The following is an 18,723-nucleotide window of genomic DNA, read 5'->3' as shown; positions in this document are numbered from 1 at the left end:
CTTTAAAAGTACACATATTAAAATAGCCTGCTACTTGGAACTAACTGAATTCACAAATAAACAGTTCTCAGTTCGTTAAAACGTTGCTCTATATTGAATAACAAGCTTATTACATGCGAATCCTATTGGCAACCTACAGAATTCACCATGATACTTAAATTCCGTTCCTTAAAATGTTGCTCTATATTGAAAAGCAAACTCATACAAGCATGTCCCATTGGGAAATCACTGAAATCTCCTAGAAATTTTGATTCCATTCGTGAAAATTTTTCTATATCCCGAGCAGTCCACTTATTACTACTGCGGCCTATTGGGAACTAACCGAATTCACCATGTTACTCAGATTCGGCTCACCAAATTTTTATAAATCTTTAAAAGTACACGTATTTCAAGAGCAAGCTACTGGGAACTAACTGAATTCACAAAGAAACAGTGTTTCAGTTCGTTAAAACGTTGCTCTATCTTGAATAGCAAGATATTACATGCGAATCCTATTGGGAACCTACTGAATTCCCATGATACTTAGATACCCTTCCTAATATATTGCTCTATATTGAAAAGCAAACTCATACAAGCATGTCCCATTGGGAACTCACTGAATTCGCCTAGAAATTTTGATTCCATTCGTGAAAATTTTTCTATATCTCGTACAGTCAATTATTACTACTGCGGCCTATTGGAAAGTAACCGAATTCACCATGTTACTCAGATTTGGCTCACCAAATTTTGATAAATCTTTAAAAGTACACATATTACAAGAGCAGTCTACTGGGAACTAACTGAATTCACAAAGAAACAGTGTTTCAGTTCGTTAAAACGTTGCTCTATCTTGAATAACAAGCTTATTACCTGCGAATCCAAATGGGAACCTACTGAATTCCCATGATACTTAGATTCCGTTCCTTAAATTTATGTGTATATTGAGAGCAAACACATACACACATGTCCCATTGGGAACTCACTGAAATCGCCTAGAAATTTTGATTCCATTCGTGAAAATTTTTCTATATCCCGAACAGTGCACTTATTACTATTGCGGCCTATTGGGAACTAACCGATTTCACCATGTTACTCAGATTCGGCTCACCAAATTTTGATAAATCTTTAAAAGTACACATATTACAAGAGCAGGCTACTGGGAACTAACTGAATTCACAAAGAAACAGTGTTTCAGTTCGTTAAAATGTTGCTCTATCTTGAATAACAAGTTTATAACAGGCGAATCCTATAGGGAACCTACTGAATTCACCGTGATACTTAGATTCCGTTCCTTAAAATGTTCTATATTGAAAAGCAAACGCATAAAAGCATGTCCCATTGGGAACTCACTGAATTCGCCTAGAAATTTTGATTCCATTCTAGAAAATTTTTCTATATCCCGAAAAGTCCATTTATTAATACTGCAGCCTAATGGGAACTAACCGAATTAACCATGTTACGCAGATTCGGATCACCAAATTTTGATAAATCATTAAAAGTACACATATTACAAGATCAGGCTACTGGGAACTAAGTGAATTCACAAAGACACAGTGTTTTTGTTCGTTAAAACGTTGTTCTATCTTGAATAACAAGCTTATTACATGCGAATCCTATTGGGAACCTACTGAATTCACCATGATACTTACATTCGGTTACTTAAATTTTTGCTGTATATTGAAGAGCAAACTCATACAAGCATGTCCCATTGGGAACTCACTGAAATCGCCTAGAAATTTTGATTCCATTCGTGAAAATTTTTCTATATCCCGAACAGTGCACTTATTACTACTGCGGCCTATTGGGAACTAACCGATTTCACAATGTTACTCAGATTCGGCTCACCAAATTTTGATAAATCTTTAAAAGTACACATATTACAAGAGCAGGCTACTGGGAACTAACTGAATTCACAAAGACACAGTGTTTCAGTTCGTTAAAACGTTGCACTATCTTGAATAACAAGATTATTATATGCGAATCCTATTGGGAACCTACTGAATTCACCATGATACTTAGATTCCGTTCCTTAAAATGGTGCTCTATATTGAAGATCAAACTCATACAAGCATGTCCCATTGGGAACTCACTGAAATCGCCTAGAAATTTTGATTCCATTCGTGAAAAATTTTCTATATCCTGAACAGTCCACTTACTACTGCGGCACATTGGGAACTAATTGATTTCACCATGTTACTTATAATCGGCTCACCTAATTTTGATAAATCTTTAAAAGTACACATATTACAAGAGCCGGTTACTGCACACAAACTGAATTCACTAAGAAACAGTGTTTCAGTTCGTTAAAACGTTGCTCTATCTTGAATTACAAGCTTAACATGCGAATCCTATTGAGAACCTACAGAATTCACCATGATACTTAGATTCCGTTCCTAAAAATGTTGCTCTATATTGAGAAGCAAACTCATACAAGCATGTCCCATTGGGAAATCACTGAAATCTCCTAGAAATTTGATTCCATTCGTGACAATTTTTCTATATCCCAAACAGTCCACTTAAGAAAACTGAGGCCAATTGGGAATTCTCCTAGATATTTTGATTCCATTCGTGAAAATTTTTATATATCCCGTACAGTCCATTTATTAATACTGCGGTCTAATGGGAACTAACCTAATTCACCATGTTACTCAGATTTGACTCACCATATTTTGATAAATCTTTGAAAGTACACATATTACAAGAGCAGGATACTGGGAACTAACTGAATTCACAAAGAAACAGTGTTTCAGTTTGTTAAAACGTTGCTCTATCTTGAATAACAAGTTTATAACAGGCGAATCCTATTGGGAACCTACTGAATTCACAATGATACTTAGATTCCGTTCCTTAAAAAGTTGCTTTATATTGAAAAGCAAACTCATACAAGCATATCCCATTCGAAACTCACTGAATTCGCCTAGAAATTTTGATTCCATTCGTGAAAATTTTTCTATATCCCGAACAGTCCACTTATAACTACTGCGGCCCATTGGGAACTAACCGAATTCACCATGTTAGTCAGATTCGACTCACCGAATTTTGATAAATCTTTAAAAGTACACATATTACAAGAGCAGGCTACTGGGAAGTAAATGAATTCACAAAGATACAGTATTTCAGTTTGTTAAAACGTTGCTCTATCTTGAATAACAAGCTTATTACATGCGAATCCTATTGGGAACCTACTGAATTCACCATGATACTTAGATTACGTTCCTAAAAATTTTGCTCTATATTGAAGAGCAAACTCATACAAGCATGTCCAATTGGGAACTCACTGAATTCTCCTAGAAATTTGGATTCCATTCGTGAAAATTTTTCTATATCCCGAAAAGTCCACTTATTACTACTGCGGCCTATTGGGAATTAGCCGATTTCACCATGTTACTCAGATTCGGCTCACCAAATTTTGATAAATCTTTAAATGTACACATATTACAAGAGCAGGCTGCTGGGAACTAACTGAATTCACAAAGACACAGTGTTTCAGTTGGTTAAAACGTTGCTCAGTCTTGAATAACAAGTATATTACATGCGAATCCTAATGGGAACCTACAGAATTCACGATGATACTTAGATTCCGTACCTTAAAATTTTGCTCTATATTGAAGAGCAAACTCATCCTAGCATGTCCCATTGGGAACTCACTGAATTCACCTAGACATTTTGATTCCATTCGTTAAAATTTTTCTATATCCCGAACAGTTCACTTATTAATTTTGCCGCCCATTGGGAACTAACCGAATTCACCATGTTACTCAAATTCGGATCACCAAAGTTTGATAAATCTTTAAAAGTACACATATTACAAGAGCAGGCTACTGGGAACTAACTGAATTCACAAAGAAACAGTATTTCAGTTCGTTAAAACGTTGCTCTATCTTGAATAACAAGCTTATTACATGCGATTCCTATTGGGAACCTACTGAAATCACCATGATACTTATATTCCGTTCCTTAAAATGTTGCTCTATATTGAAAATCAAACTCATACAAGCATGTCCCATTGGGAACTCCCTGAATTGTCCTAGAAATATTGATTCCATTCGTGAAAATTTTTCTATATTCCGAACAGTCCACTTATTACTCCGGCGGCCTATTAGGAACTAACCGATTTCACCATGTTACTCAGATTCGGCTCACCAAATTTTGATAATTCTTTAAAAGTTCACGTATTTCAAGAGCAAGCTACTGGGAACTAATTGAATTCACAAAGAAACAGTGTTTCAGTTCGTTAAAACGTTGCTCTATCTTGAATAGCAAGATATTACATGCGAATCCTATTGGGAACCTAATGAATTCCCATGATACTTAGATACCCTTCCTAATATATTGCTCTATATTGAAAAGCAAACGCATACAAGCATGTCCCATTGGGAACTCACTGAATTCGCCTAGAAATTTTGATTCCATTCGTGAAAATTTTTCAATATCTCGTACAGTCCATTATAACTACTGCGGCCTATTGGAAACTAACCGAATTCACCATGTTTCTCAGATTTGGCTCACCAAATTTTGATAAATCTTTAAAAGTACACATATTACAAGAGCAGGCTACTGGGAACTAACTGAATTCACAAAGACACAGTGTCAGTTCGTTAAATCGTTGCTCTATCTTGAATAACAAGCTTATTACATGCGAATCCTATTGGGAACCTACTGAATTCCCATGATACTTAGATTCCGTTCCTTAAAATGCTGCTCTATATTGAAGAGCAAATTCATACAAGCATGTCCCATTGGGAACTCACTGAATTCGCCTAGAAATTTTGATTCCATTCGTGAAAATTTTTCTATATCCTGAACAGTTCACTTATTAATTCTGCTGCCCATTGGGAACTAACCGAATTCAGCATGTTACTCAGATTCGGCTAACCGAATTTTGATAAATCTTTAAAAGCACACATATTTCAAGAGCAAGCTACTGTGAACTAACTGATTTCACAAAGAAACAGTGTTTCAGTTCTTTAAAACGTTGCCCTGTCTTGAAAAACAAGCTTATTACATGCGAATCCTATTGGGAACCTATTGAATTCCCATGATACTTAGATTCCCTTCCTAGAAATGTTGCTCTATATTGAAGAGCAAACTCATACAAGCAGGTCCCATTGGGAACTCACTGAATTCGCCTAGAAATTTTGATTCCATTCGTGAAAATTTTTCTATATCCCGAACAGTCCATTTATTACTACTGCGGCCTAATGGGAACTAACCGAATTCACCAATTTACTCAGATTCGGCTCACGAAATTTTGATAAATCTTTAAAAGTACACATATTACAAGAGCCTGCTACTGGGAACTAACGGAATTCACAAAGAAACAGTGTTTCAGTTCGTTAAAACGTTGCTCTATCTTGAATAACAAGCTTATTACATGCGAATCCTATTGGGAACCTACTGAATTCACCAGGATACTTAGATTCCGTTCCTTAAAATGTGGCTCTATATTGAAAATCAAACTCATACTAGCATGTCCCATTGGGAACTCACTGAATTCTCCGAGAAATTTTGATTCCATTCCTGAAAATTTTTCTATATCCCGAAACGTCCACTTATTACTACGGCGCCCTATTGGGAACTAACCGAATTCACCATGTTACTCAGATTCGGCTCACCAAATTTTGATAAATCTTTAAAAGTACACATATTTCAAGAGTAAGCTACTGGGAACTAACTGAATTCACAAAGAAACAGTGTTTCAGTTCGTTCAAACGTTGCGCTATCTTGTATAACAAGCTTATTACATGCGAATCGTATTGGGAACCTATTGAATTCCCATGATAATTAGATTCCCTTCCTAGAAATGTTGCTCTATATTGAAGAGCAAACTCATACAAGCATGTCCCATTGGGAACTCACTGAAATCGCCTAGTAATTTTGATTCCATTCGTGAAAATTTTCTATATCCCGAACAGTCCATTTATTACTACTACGGCCTAATGGGAACTAACCGAATTCAACATGTTACTCAGATTTGGCTCACCAAATTTTGAAATCTTTAAAAGTACACATATTACAAGAGCCTGCTACTGGGAACTAACGGAATTCAGAAAGAAACAGTGTTTCAGTTCGTTAAAACGTTGCTCTATCTTGAATAACAAGCTTATTACATGTGATTCCTATTGGGAACCTACTGAATTCACCAGGATACTTAGATTCCGTACCTTAAAATTTTGCTCTATAATGAAGAGCAAACTCTTCCAAGCATGTCCCTTTGGGAACTCACTGAATTCGCCTAGAAATTTTGATTCCATTCGTTAAAATTTTTCTATATCCCGAACAGTTCACTTATTAATTCTGCCGCCCATTGGCAACTAACCGAATTCACCATGTTACTCAGATTCGGATCACCAAATTTTGATAAATCTTTCAAAAAACACATATTACAAGAGCAGGCTACTGGGAACTAACTGAATTCACAAAGAAACAGAATTTCAGTTCGTTAACACGTTGCTCTATCTTGAATAACAAGCTTATTACATGCGAATCCTATTGGGAACCTACTGAAATCACCATGATACTTAGATTCCGTTCCTTAAAATATTGCTCTATATTGAAAATCAAACTCATACAAGCATGTCCCATGGGAACTCCCTGAATTCTCCTAGAAATATTGATTCCATTCGTGAAAATATTTCTATATCCCGAACAGTCCAATTATTAATACTGCGGCCTATTGGGAACTAACCTAATTCACCATGTTACTAAGATTCGGCCCAACAAATTTTGATAAATCTTTAAAGTACACATATTACCATAGCCTGCTACTGGGAACTAACTGAACTCACAAAGAAACAGTGTTTCAGTTCGTTAAAACGTTGCTCTATCTTGAATAACAAGTTATTACATGCGAATCCTATTGGGAACCTACTGAATTCACCATGATACTTAGTTTCCGTTCCTTAAAGTGTTGCTCTATATTGAAGAGCAAACTCATACAAGCAAGTCCATTTGGGAACTCACTGAATTCGCCTAGAAATTTTGATTCCACTCGAGAAAATCTTTCTATATCCTGAACAGTCCATTTATTGATACTGCGGCCTAATGGGAACTTAACGAATTATCCATGTTACTCAGATTCGGCTCACCAAATTTTGAAAATCTTTAAAAGTACACATTTTACAAGAGCAGGCTACTGGGAACTAACTGAATTCACAAAGGCACAGTGTTTCAGTTCGTTAAAACGTTGCTCTATCTTGAATAACAAGCTTATTACATGGGAATCCTCATGGGAACCTACTGAATTTACCATGATATTTAGATTCCGGTCCTTAAAATATTGCTCTATATTGAAAAGCAAACTCATGCAAGCATGTCAAAATTGGGAATTCACTGAATTCGCCTAGAAATTTTGATTCCATTCGTGAAAATTTTTCTATATCCCGAACAGTCCACTTAACACTATGGCAGCCTATTGGCAACTAACAGAATTCACCATGTTACTCAGATTCGGCTAACCGAATTTTGATAAATCTTTAAAAGCACACATACTTCAAGAGCAAGCTACTGTGAACTAACTGATTTCACAAAGAAACAGTGTTTCAGTTCGTTAAAACGTTGCCCTATCTTGAAAAACAAGCTTATTACATGCGAATCCTATTGGGAACCTATTGAATTCCCATGATACATAGATTCCCTTCCTAGAAATGTTGCTCTATATTGAAGAGCAAACTCATACAAGCAGGTCCCATTGGGAACTCACTGAATTCGCCTAGAAATTTTGATTCCATTCGTGAAAATTTTTCTATATCCCGAACAGTCCATTTATTACTACTGCGGCCTAATGGGAACTAACCGAATTCACCAATTTACTCAGATTCGGCTCACGAAATTTTGATAAATCTTTAAAAGTACACATAATACAAGAGCCTGCTACTGGGAACTAACGGAATTCACAAAGAAACAGTGTTTCAGTTCGTTAAAACGTTGCTCTATCTTGAATAACAAGCTTATTACATGCGAATCCTATTGGGAACCTACTGAATTCACCAGGATACTTAGATTCCGTTCCTTAAAATGTGGCTCTATATTGAAAAGCAAACTCATACTAGCATGTCCCATTGGGAACTCACTGAATTCTCCGAGAAATTTTGATTCCATACCTGAAAATTTTTCTATATCCCGAAACGTCCACTTATTACTACGGCGGCCTATTGGGAACTAACCGAATTCACCATGTTACTCAGATTCGGCTCACCAAATTTTGATAAATCTTTAAAAGTACACATATTTCAAGAGTAAGCTACTGGGAAATAACTGAATTCACAAAGAAACAGTGTTTCGTTCGTTCAAACGTTGCGCTATCTTGAATAACAAGCTTATTACATGCGAATCCTATTGGGAACCTATTGAATTCCCATGATAATTAGATTCCCTTCCTAGAAATGTTGCTCTATATTGAAGAGCAAACTCATACAAGCATGTCCCATTGGGAACTCACTGAAATCGCCTAGTAATTTTGATTCCATTCGTGAAAATTTTTCTATATCCCGAACAGTCCATTTATTACTACTGCGGCCGAATGGGAACTAACCGAATTCTCCATGTTACTCAGATTCGTCTCACCAAATTTTGATAAATCTTTAAAAGGACACATATTACAAGAGCAGGCTACTGGGAACTAACTGAATTCACAAAGACACAGTGTTTCAGTTCGTTAAAACGTTGCTCTATCTTGAATAACAAGCTTATTACATGAGAATCCTATTGGGAACCTACAGAATTCACCATGATACTTAGATTCCGTTCCTTAAAATGTTGCTCTATATTGAAAAGCAAACTCATACAAGCATGTCCCATTGGAAACTCACTGAATTCGCCTAGAAATTTTGATTCCATTCGTGAAAATTTCTATATCCAGAACAGTCCACTTATTACTACCGCGGCCTATTGGAAACTAACCGAATTCACCATGTTACTCAGATTTGGCTCACCAAATTTTGATAAATCTTTAAAAGTACACATATTACAAGAGCAGGCTACTGGAAACTAACTGAATTCACAAAGACAAAGTGTTTCAGTTCGTTAAAACGTTGCTCTATCTTGAATAACAAGCTTATTACATGCAAATCCTATTGGGAACCTACTGAATTCACCATGATACTTAGATTCCGTTCCTTAAAATGTTGCTCTATATTGAAGAGCACACTCATACAAGCATGTCCCATTGGGAACAAACTGAATTCGCCTAGAAATTTTGATTCCATTCGTTAAAATTTTTCTATATCCTGAACAGTTCACTTATTAATTCTGCCGCCCATTGGGAACTAACCTAATTCACCTTGTTACTCAGATTCGGATAACCAAATTTTGATAAATCTTTAAAAGTACACATATTACAAGAGCCTGCTACTGGGAACTAACAGAAATCACAAAGAAAGAGTATTTCATTTCGTTAAAAAGTTGCTCTATCTTGAATAACATGCTTATTACATGCGAATCCTATTGGGAATCTACTGAATTCACTATGATAATTAGATTCCGTTCCTTAAAATGGTGCTATATATTGAAGAGCAAACTCATACAAGCATGTCCCATTGGGAAATCACTGAACTCGCCTAGAAATTTTGATTCCATTCATGAAAATTTTTCTATACCCGAACAGTCCCCTTATTACTACTGCGGACCATTGGGAACTAACCGAATTCACCATGTTACTCAGATTCGGCTCACCAAATTTTGATAAATCTTTAAAAGTACACATATTACAAGAGCCTGCTACTGGGAACTAACTAAATTCACACAGAAACAGTGTTTCAGTTCGTTAAAACGTTGCTCTATCTTGAATAACAAGCTTATTACATGCGAATCCTATTGGGAACCTATTGAATTCCCATGATACTTAGATTCCCTTCCTAGAAATGTTGCTCTATATTGAGGAGCAAACTCATACAAGCATGTCCCATTGGGAACTCACTGAATTGGCCTAGAAATTTTGATTCCATTCGTGAAAATTTTTCTATACCCCGAACAGTCCACTTATTACTATGGCGGCCTATTGGGAACTATCCGAATTCACCATGTTACTCAGATTCGGCTCACCAAATTTTGATAAATCTTCAAAAGTACACATATTTCAAGAGCAAGCTACTGGGAACTAACTGAATTCACAAAGAAACAGTGTTTCAGTTCGTTAAATCGTTGCTCTATCTTGAATAACAAGCTTATTACATGCGAATCCTATTGGGAATCTACTGAAATCACCATGATACTTAGATTCCGTTCCTTAAAATGTTGCTCTATATTGAAAATCAAACTCATACAAGCATGTCCCATTGGGAACTCCCTGAATTCTCCTAGAAATATTGATTCCATTCGTGAAAATTTTTCTATATCCCAAATTGTCCACTTATTACTCCGGCGGCCTATTAGAAACTAACCGAATTCACCATGTTACTTAGATTCGGCTCAACAAATTTTGATAATTCTTTAAAAGTACACATATTTCAAGAGCAAGCTACTGGGAACTAACTGAATTCACAAAGAAACAGTGTTTCAGTTCATTAAAACGTTGCTCTATCTTGAATATCAAGATATTACATGCGAATCCTATTGGGAACCCACTGAATTCCCATGATACTTAGATACCCTTCCTAATATATTGCTCTATATTGAAAAGCAAACTCATACAAGCATGTCCCATTGGGAACTCACTGAATTCGCCTAGAAATTTTGATTCCATTCGTGAAAATTTTTCTATATCCCGAACAGTCCACTTATTACTACGGCGGCCTATTGGGAACTAGCCGATTTCACCATGGTACTCAGATTCGGCTCACCAAATTTTGATAAATCTTTAAAAGTACACATATTACAAGAGCAGGCTACTGGGAACTAACTGAATTCACAAAGAAACAGTGTTTCAGTTCGTTAAAACGTTGCTCTTTCTTGAATAACAAGCTTATTACATGCGAATCCTATTGGCAACCTACAGAATTCACCATGATACTTAGATTCTGTACCCTAAAATTTTGCTCTATATTGAAGAGCAAACTCATACAAGCATTTCCCATTGGGAACTCACTGAATTCGCCTAGAAATTTTGATTCCATTCGTAAAATTTTTCTATATCCTGAACATTCACTTATTAATTCTGCCGCCCATTGGTAACTAACAGAATTCACCATGTTACTCAGATTCGGATCACCAAATTTTGATAAATCTTTAAAAGTACACATATTACAAGAGCCGGCTACTGGGAACTAACTGAATTCACAAAGAAACAGTGTTTCAGTTCGTTAAATCATTGCTCTATCTTGAATAACAAGCTTATTACATGCGAATCCTATTGGGAACCTACTGTATTCCCATGATACTTAGATTCCGTTCCTTAAAATGTTGCTCTATATTGAAGAGCACACTCATACAAGCATGTCCCATTGGGATCTCACTGAATTCGCCTAGAAATTTTGATTCCATTCGTTAAAATTTTTCTATATCCTGAACAGTTCACTTATTAATTCTGCCGCCCATTGGGAACTAACCTAATTCACCATGTTACTCAGATTCGGATAACCAAATTTTGATAAATCTTTAAAAGTACACATATTACAAGAGCAGGCTACTGGGAACTAACTGAATTCACAAAGAAACAGTGTTTCAGTACGTTATAACATTGCTCTATCTTGAATAACAAGCTTATTACATGCGAATCCTATTGGGAACCTACTGAATTCACCAGGATACTTAGATTCCGTTCCTTAAAATGTGGCTCTATATTGAAAAGCAAACTCATACTAGCATGTCCCATTGGGAACTCACTGAATTCTCCGAGAAATTTTGATTCCATTCCTGAAAATTTTTCTATATCCCGAAACGTCCACTTATTACTACGGCGGCCTATTGGGAACTAACCGAATTCACCATGTTACTCAGATTCGGCTCACCAAATTTTGATAAATCTTTAAAAGTACACATATTTCAAGAGTAAGCTACTGGGAAATAACTGAATTCACAAAGAAACAGTGTTTCGTTCGTTCAAACGTTGCGCTATCTTGAATAACAAGCTTATTACATGCGAATCCTATTGGGAACCTATTGAATTCCCATGATAATTAGATTCCCTTCCTAGAAATGTTGCTCTATATTGAAGAGCAAACTCATACAAGCATGTCCCATTGGGAACTCACTGAAATCGCCTAGTAATTTTGATTCCATTCGTGAAAATTTTTCTATATCCCGAACAGTCCATTTATTACTACTGCGGCCGAATGGGAACTAACCGAATTCTCCATGTTACTCAGATTCGTCTCACCAAATTTTGATAAATCTTTAAAAGGACACATATTACAAGAGCAGGCTACTGGGAACTAACTGAATTCACAAAGACACAGTGTTTCAGTTCGTTAAAACGTTGCTCTATCTTGAATAACAAGCTTATTACATGAGAATCCTATTGGGAACCTACAGAATTCACCATGATACTTAGATTCCGTTCCTTAAAATGTTGCTCTATATTGAAAAGCAAACTCATACAAGCATGTCCCATTGGAAACTCACTGAATTCGCCTAGAAATTTTGATTCCATTCGTGAAAATTTCTATATCCAGAACAGTCCACTTATTACTACCGCGGCCTATTGGAAACTAACCGAATTCACCATGTTACTCAGATTTGGCTCACCAAATTTTGATAAATCTTTAAAAGTACACATATTACAAGAGCAGGCTACTGGAAACTAACTGAATTCACAAAGACAAAGTGTTTCAGTTCGTTAAAACGTTGCTCTATCTTGAATAACAAGCTTATTACATGCAAATCCTATTGGGAACCTACTGAATTCACCATGATACTTAGATTCCGTTCCTTAAAATGTTGCTCTATATTGAAGAGCACACTCATACAAGCATGTCCCATTGGGAACAAACTGAATTCGCCTAGAAATTTTGATTCCATTCGTTAAAATTTTTCTATATCCTGAACAGTTCACTTATTAATTCTGCCGCCCATTGGGAACTAACCTAATTCACCTTGTTACTCAGATTCGGATAACCAAATTTTGATAAATCTTTAAAAGTACACATATTACAAGAGCCTGCTACTGGGAACTAACAGAAATCACAAAGAAAGAGTATTTCATTTCGTTAAAAAGTTGCTCTATCTTGAATAACATGCTTATTACATGCGAATCCTATTGGGAATCTACTGAATTCACTATGATAATTAGATTCCGTTCCTTAAAATGGTGCTATATATTGAAGAGCAAACTCATACAAGCATGTCCCATTGGGAAATCACTGAACTCGCCTAGAAATTTTGATTCCATTCATGAAAATTTTTCTATACCCGAACAGTCCCCTTATTACTACTGCGGACCATTGGGAACTAACCGAATTCACCATGTTACTCAGATTCGGCTCACCAAATTTTGATAAATCTTTAAAAGTACACATATTACAAGAGCCTGCTACTGGGAACTAACTAAATTCACACAGAAACAGTGTTTCAGTTCGTTAAAACGTTGCTCTATCTTGAATAACAAGCTTATTACATGCGAATCCTATTGGGAACCTATTGAATTCCCATGATACTTAGATTCCCTTCCTAGAAATGTTGCTCTATATTGAGGAGCAAACTCATACAAGCATGTCCCATTGGGAACTCACTGAATTGGCCTAGAAATTTTGATTCCATTCGTGAAAATTTTTCTATACCCCGAACAGTCCACTTATTACTATGGCGGCCTATTGGGAACTATCCGAATTCACCATGTTACTCAGATTCGGCTCACCAAATTTTGATAAATCTTCAAAAGTACACATATTTCAAGAGCAAGCTACTGGGAACTAACTGAATTCACAAAGAAACAGTGTTTCAGTTCGTTAAATCGTTGCTCTATCTTGAATAACAAGCTTATTACATGCGAATCCTATTGGGAATCTACTGAAATCACCATGATACTTAGATTCCGTTCCTTAAAATGTTGCTCTATATTGAAAATCAAACTCATACAAGCATGTCCCATTGGGAACTCCCTGAATTCTCCTAGAAATATTGATTCCATTCGTGAAAATTTTTCTATATCCCAAATTGTCCACTTATTACTCCGGCGGCCTATTAGAAACTAACCGAATTCACCATGTTACTTAGATTCGGCTCAACAAATTTTGATAATTCTTTAAAAGTACACATATTTCAAGAGCAAGCTACTGGGAACTAACTGAATTCACAAAGAAACAGTGTTTCAGTTCATTAAAACGTTGCTCTATCTTGAATATCAAGATATTACATGCGAATCCTATTGGGAACCCACTGAATTCCCATGATACTTAGATACCCTTCCTAATATATTGCTCTATATTGAAAAGCAAACTCATACAAGCATGTCCCATTGGGAACTCACTGAATTCGCCTAGAAATTTTGATTCCATTCGTGAAAATTTTTCTATATCCCGAACAGTCCACTTATTACTACGGCGGCCTATTGGGAACTAGCCGATTTCACCATGGTACTCAGATTCGGCTCACCAAATTTTGATAAATCTTTAAAAGTACACATATTACAAGAGCAGGCTACTGGGAACTAACTGAATTCACAAAGAAACAGTGTTTCAGTTCGTTAAAACGTTGCTCTTTCTTGAATAACAAGCTTATTACATGCGAATCCTATTGGCAACCTACAGAATTCACCATGATACTTAGATTCTGTACCCTAAAATTTTGCTCTATATTGAAGAGCAAACTCATACAAGCATTTCCCATTGGGAACTCACTGAATTCGCCTAGAAATTTTGATTCCATTCGTAAAATTTTTCTATATCCTGAACATTCACTTATTAATTCTGCCGCCCATTGGTAACTAACAGAATTCACCATGTTACTCAGATTCGGATCACCAAATTTTGATAAATCTTTAAAAGTACACATATTACAAGAGCCGGCTACTGGGAACTAACTGAATTCACAAAGAAACAGTGTTTCAGTTCGTTAAATCATTGCTCTATCTTGAATAACAAGCTTATTACATGCGAATCCTATTGGGAACCTACTGTATTCCCATGATACTTAGATTCCGTTCCTTAAAATGTTGCTCTATATTGAAGAGCACACTCATACAAGCATGTCCCATTGGGATCTCACTGAATTCGCCTAGAAATTTTGATTCCATTCGTTAAAATTTTTCTATATCCTGAACAGTTCACTTATTAATTCTGCCGCCCATTGGGAACTAACCTAATTCACCATGTTACTCAGATTCGGATAACCAAATTTTGATAAATCTTTAAAAGTACACATATTACAAGAGCAGGCTACTGGGAACTAACTGAATTCACAAAGAAACAGTGTTTCAGTACGTTATAACATTGCTCTATCTTGAATAACAAGCTTATTACATGCAAATCCTATTAGGAAACTACTGATTCACCATGATACTTAGATTCCGTCCCTTAAAATGTTGCTCTATATTGAAGAGCAAACTCATACAAGCATGTCCCATTGGGAACTCACTGAAATCGTCTAGAAATTTTGATTCCATTCGTGAAAATTTTTCTATATCCCGAACAGTCCACTTATTACTACTGCGGCCTATTGGGAACTAGCCGATTTCACCATGGTACTCAGATTCGGCTCACCAAATTTGGATAAATCTTTAAAAGTACACATATTACACGAGCAGGCTACTGGGAACTAACTGAATTCACAAAGAAACAGTGTTTCAGTTCGTTAAAACGTTGCTCTATCTTGAATAACAAGCTTATTACATGCGAATCCTATTGGCAACCTACAGAATTCACCATGATACTTAGATTCCGTACCTTAAAATTTTGTTCTATATTGAAGAGCAAATTCATGCAAGCATGTCCCATTGGGAACTCACTGAATTCGCCTAGAATTTTTGATTCCATTCGTAAATTTTTTCTATATCCCGAACAGTCCATTTATTACTACGTCGGCCTATTGGGAACTAACCGAATTCACCATGTTACTCAGATTCGGATAACCAAATTTTGATAAATCTTTAAAAGTACACATATTACAAGAGCAGGCTACTGGGAACTAACTGAATTCACAAAGAAACAGTGTTTCAGTTCGTTAAAACGTTGCTCTATCTTGAATAACAAGCTTATTACATGCGAATCGTATTGGCAACCTACAGAATTCACCATGATACTTAGATTCCGTACCTTAAAATTTTGCTCTATATTGAAGAGCAAATTCATGCAAGCATGTCCCATTGGGAACTCACTGAATTCGCCTAGAAATTGTGATTCCATTCTTGAAAATTTTTTTTATATCCCGAACAGTCCATTTATTACTACTGCGGCCGAATGGGAACTAACCGAATTCACAATGTTACTCAGATTCGGCTCACCAAATTTTGATAAATCTTTAAAAGTACACACATTACAAGAGCAGCTACTGGGAACTACCTGAATTCACAAAGAAAAGGTGTTTCAGTTCGTTAAAATGTTGCTCTATCTTGAATAACAAGCTTATTACATGCGAATCCTATTGGGAATCTACTGAATTCACCATTATACTTAGATTCCGTTCCTTCAAACGTTGCTCTATATTGAAAAAAAAAACTCATACAAGCATGTCCCATTGGGAACTCACTGAATTCGCCTAGAAATTTTGATTCCATTCGTGAAAATTTTTCTATATCCCGAACAGTCCACTTATTACTACTGCGGCCTATTGGGAACTAACCGAATTCACCATGTTACTCAGATTCGGCTCACCAAATTTTGATAAATCTTCAAAAGTACACATATTTCAAGAGCAAGCTACTGGGAACTAACTGAATTCACAAAGAAACAGTGTTTCAGTTCGTTAAAACGTTGCTCTATCTTGAATAACAAGCTTATTACATGCGAATCCTATTGGGAATCTACTGAAATCACCATGATACTTAGATTCCGTTCATTAAAATGTTGCTCTATATTGAAAATCAAACTCATACAAGCATGTCCATTGGGAACTCCCTGAATTATCCTAGAAATATTGATTCCATTCATGAAAATTTTTCTATATCCCAAACTGTCCACTTATTACTCCGGCGGCCTATTAGGAACTAACCGAATTCACCATGTTACTCAGATTCGGCTCACCAAATTTTGATAATTCTTTAAAAGTACACATATTTCAAGAGCAAGCTACTGGGAACTAACTGAATTCACAAAGAAACAGTGTTTCAGTTCGTTAAAACGTTGCTCTATCTTGAATATCAAGATATTACATGCGAATCCTATTGGGAACCCACTGAATTCCCATGATACTTAGATACCCTTCCTAATATATTGCTCTATATTGAAAAGCAAACTCATACAAGCATGTCCCATTGGGAACTCACTGAATTCGCCTAGAAATTGTGATTCCATTCTTGAAAATTTTTTTTATATCCCGAACAGTCCATTTATTACTACTGCGGCCGAATGGGAACTTACCGAATTCACCATGTTACTCAGATTCGGCTCACCAAATTTTGATAAATCTTTAAAAGTACACACATTACAAGAGCAGGCTACTGGGAACTAACTGAATTCACAAAGAAACAGTGTTTCAGTTCGTTAAAACGTTGCTCTATCTTGAATAACAAGCTTATTACATGCGAATCCTATTGGGAACCTACTGAATTCACCATGATACTTAGATTCCGTTCCTTAAAATGTTGCTCTATAATGAAAAGCAAACTCATACAAGCATGTCAAAATTGGAAATTAACTGAATTCGCCTAGAAATTTTGATTCCATTCGTGAAAATTTTCTATATCCCGAACAGTCCACTTATTACTACGGCAGCCTATTGGGAACTAGCCGATTTCACCATGTTACTCAGATTCGGCTCACCAAATTTTGATAAATCTTTAAAATTACACATATTACAAGAGCAGGCTACTGGGAACTAACTGAATTCACAAAGAAACAGTGTTTCAGTTCGTTAAAACGTTGCTCTATCTTGAATAACAAGCTTATTACATGCGAATCCTATTGGCAACCTACAGAATTCACCATGATACTTAGATTCCGTACCCTAAAATTTTGCTCTATATTGAAGAGCAAACTCATACAAGCATTTCCATTGGGAACTCACTGAATTCGCCTAGAAATTTTGATTCCACTCGTAAAATTTTTCTATATCCTGAACATTCTCTTATTAATTCTGCCGCCCATTGGTAACTAACAGAATTCACCATGTTACTCAGATTCGGATCACCAAATTTTGATAAATCTTTAAAAGTACACATATTACAAGAGCAGGCTACTGGGAACTAACTGAATTCACAAAGAAACAGTGTTTCAGTTCGTTCAAAAGTTGCGCTATCTTGAATAACAAGCTTATTACATGCGAATCCTATTGGGAACCTACTGAAATCACCATGATACTTAGATTCCCTTCCTAGAAATGTTGCTCTATATTGAAGAGCAAACTTATACAAGCATGTCCCATTGGGAACTCCCTGAAATCGCCTAGTAATTTTGATTCCATTCGTGAAAATTTTTCTATATCCCGAACATTCCTTTTATTACTACTGCGGCCTAATGGGAACTCACCGAATTCTCCATGTTACTCAGATTCGGCTCACCAAATTTTGATAAATCTTTAAAAGTACACATATTACAAGAGCAGGCTACTGGGAACTAACTGAATTCACAAAGACACAGTGTTTCAGTTCGTTAAAACGTTGCTCTATCTTGAATAACAAGCTTATTACGTGCGAATCCTACTGGGAACCTACAGAATTCACCATGATACTTAGATTCCGTACCCTAAAATTTTGCTCTATATTTAAGAGCAAACTCA

This window comes from Rattus norvegicus, chromosome 11 (genome assembly GCF_036323735.1).
Source record: "Rattus norvegicus strain BN/NHsdMcwi chromosome 11, GRCr8, whole genome shotgun sequence".
NCBI classification, from domain to species: Eukaryota; Metazoa; Chordata; class Mammalia; order Rodentia; family Muridae; genus Rattus; species Rattus norvegicus.
Note: the sequence above shows the minus strand (reverse complement) of the source record.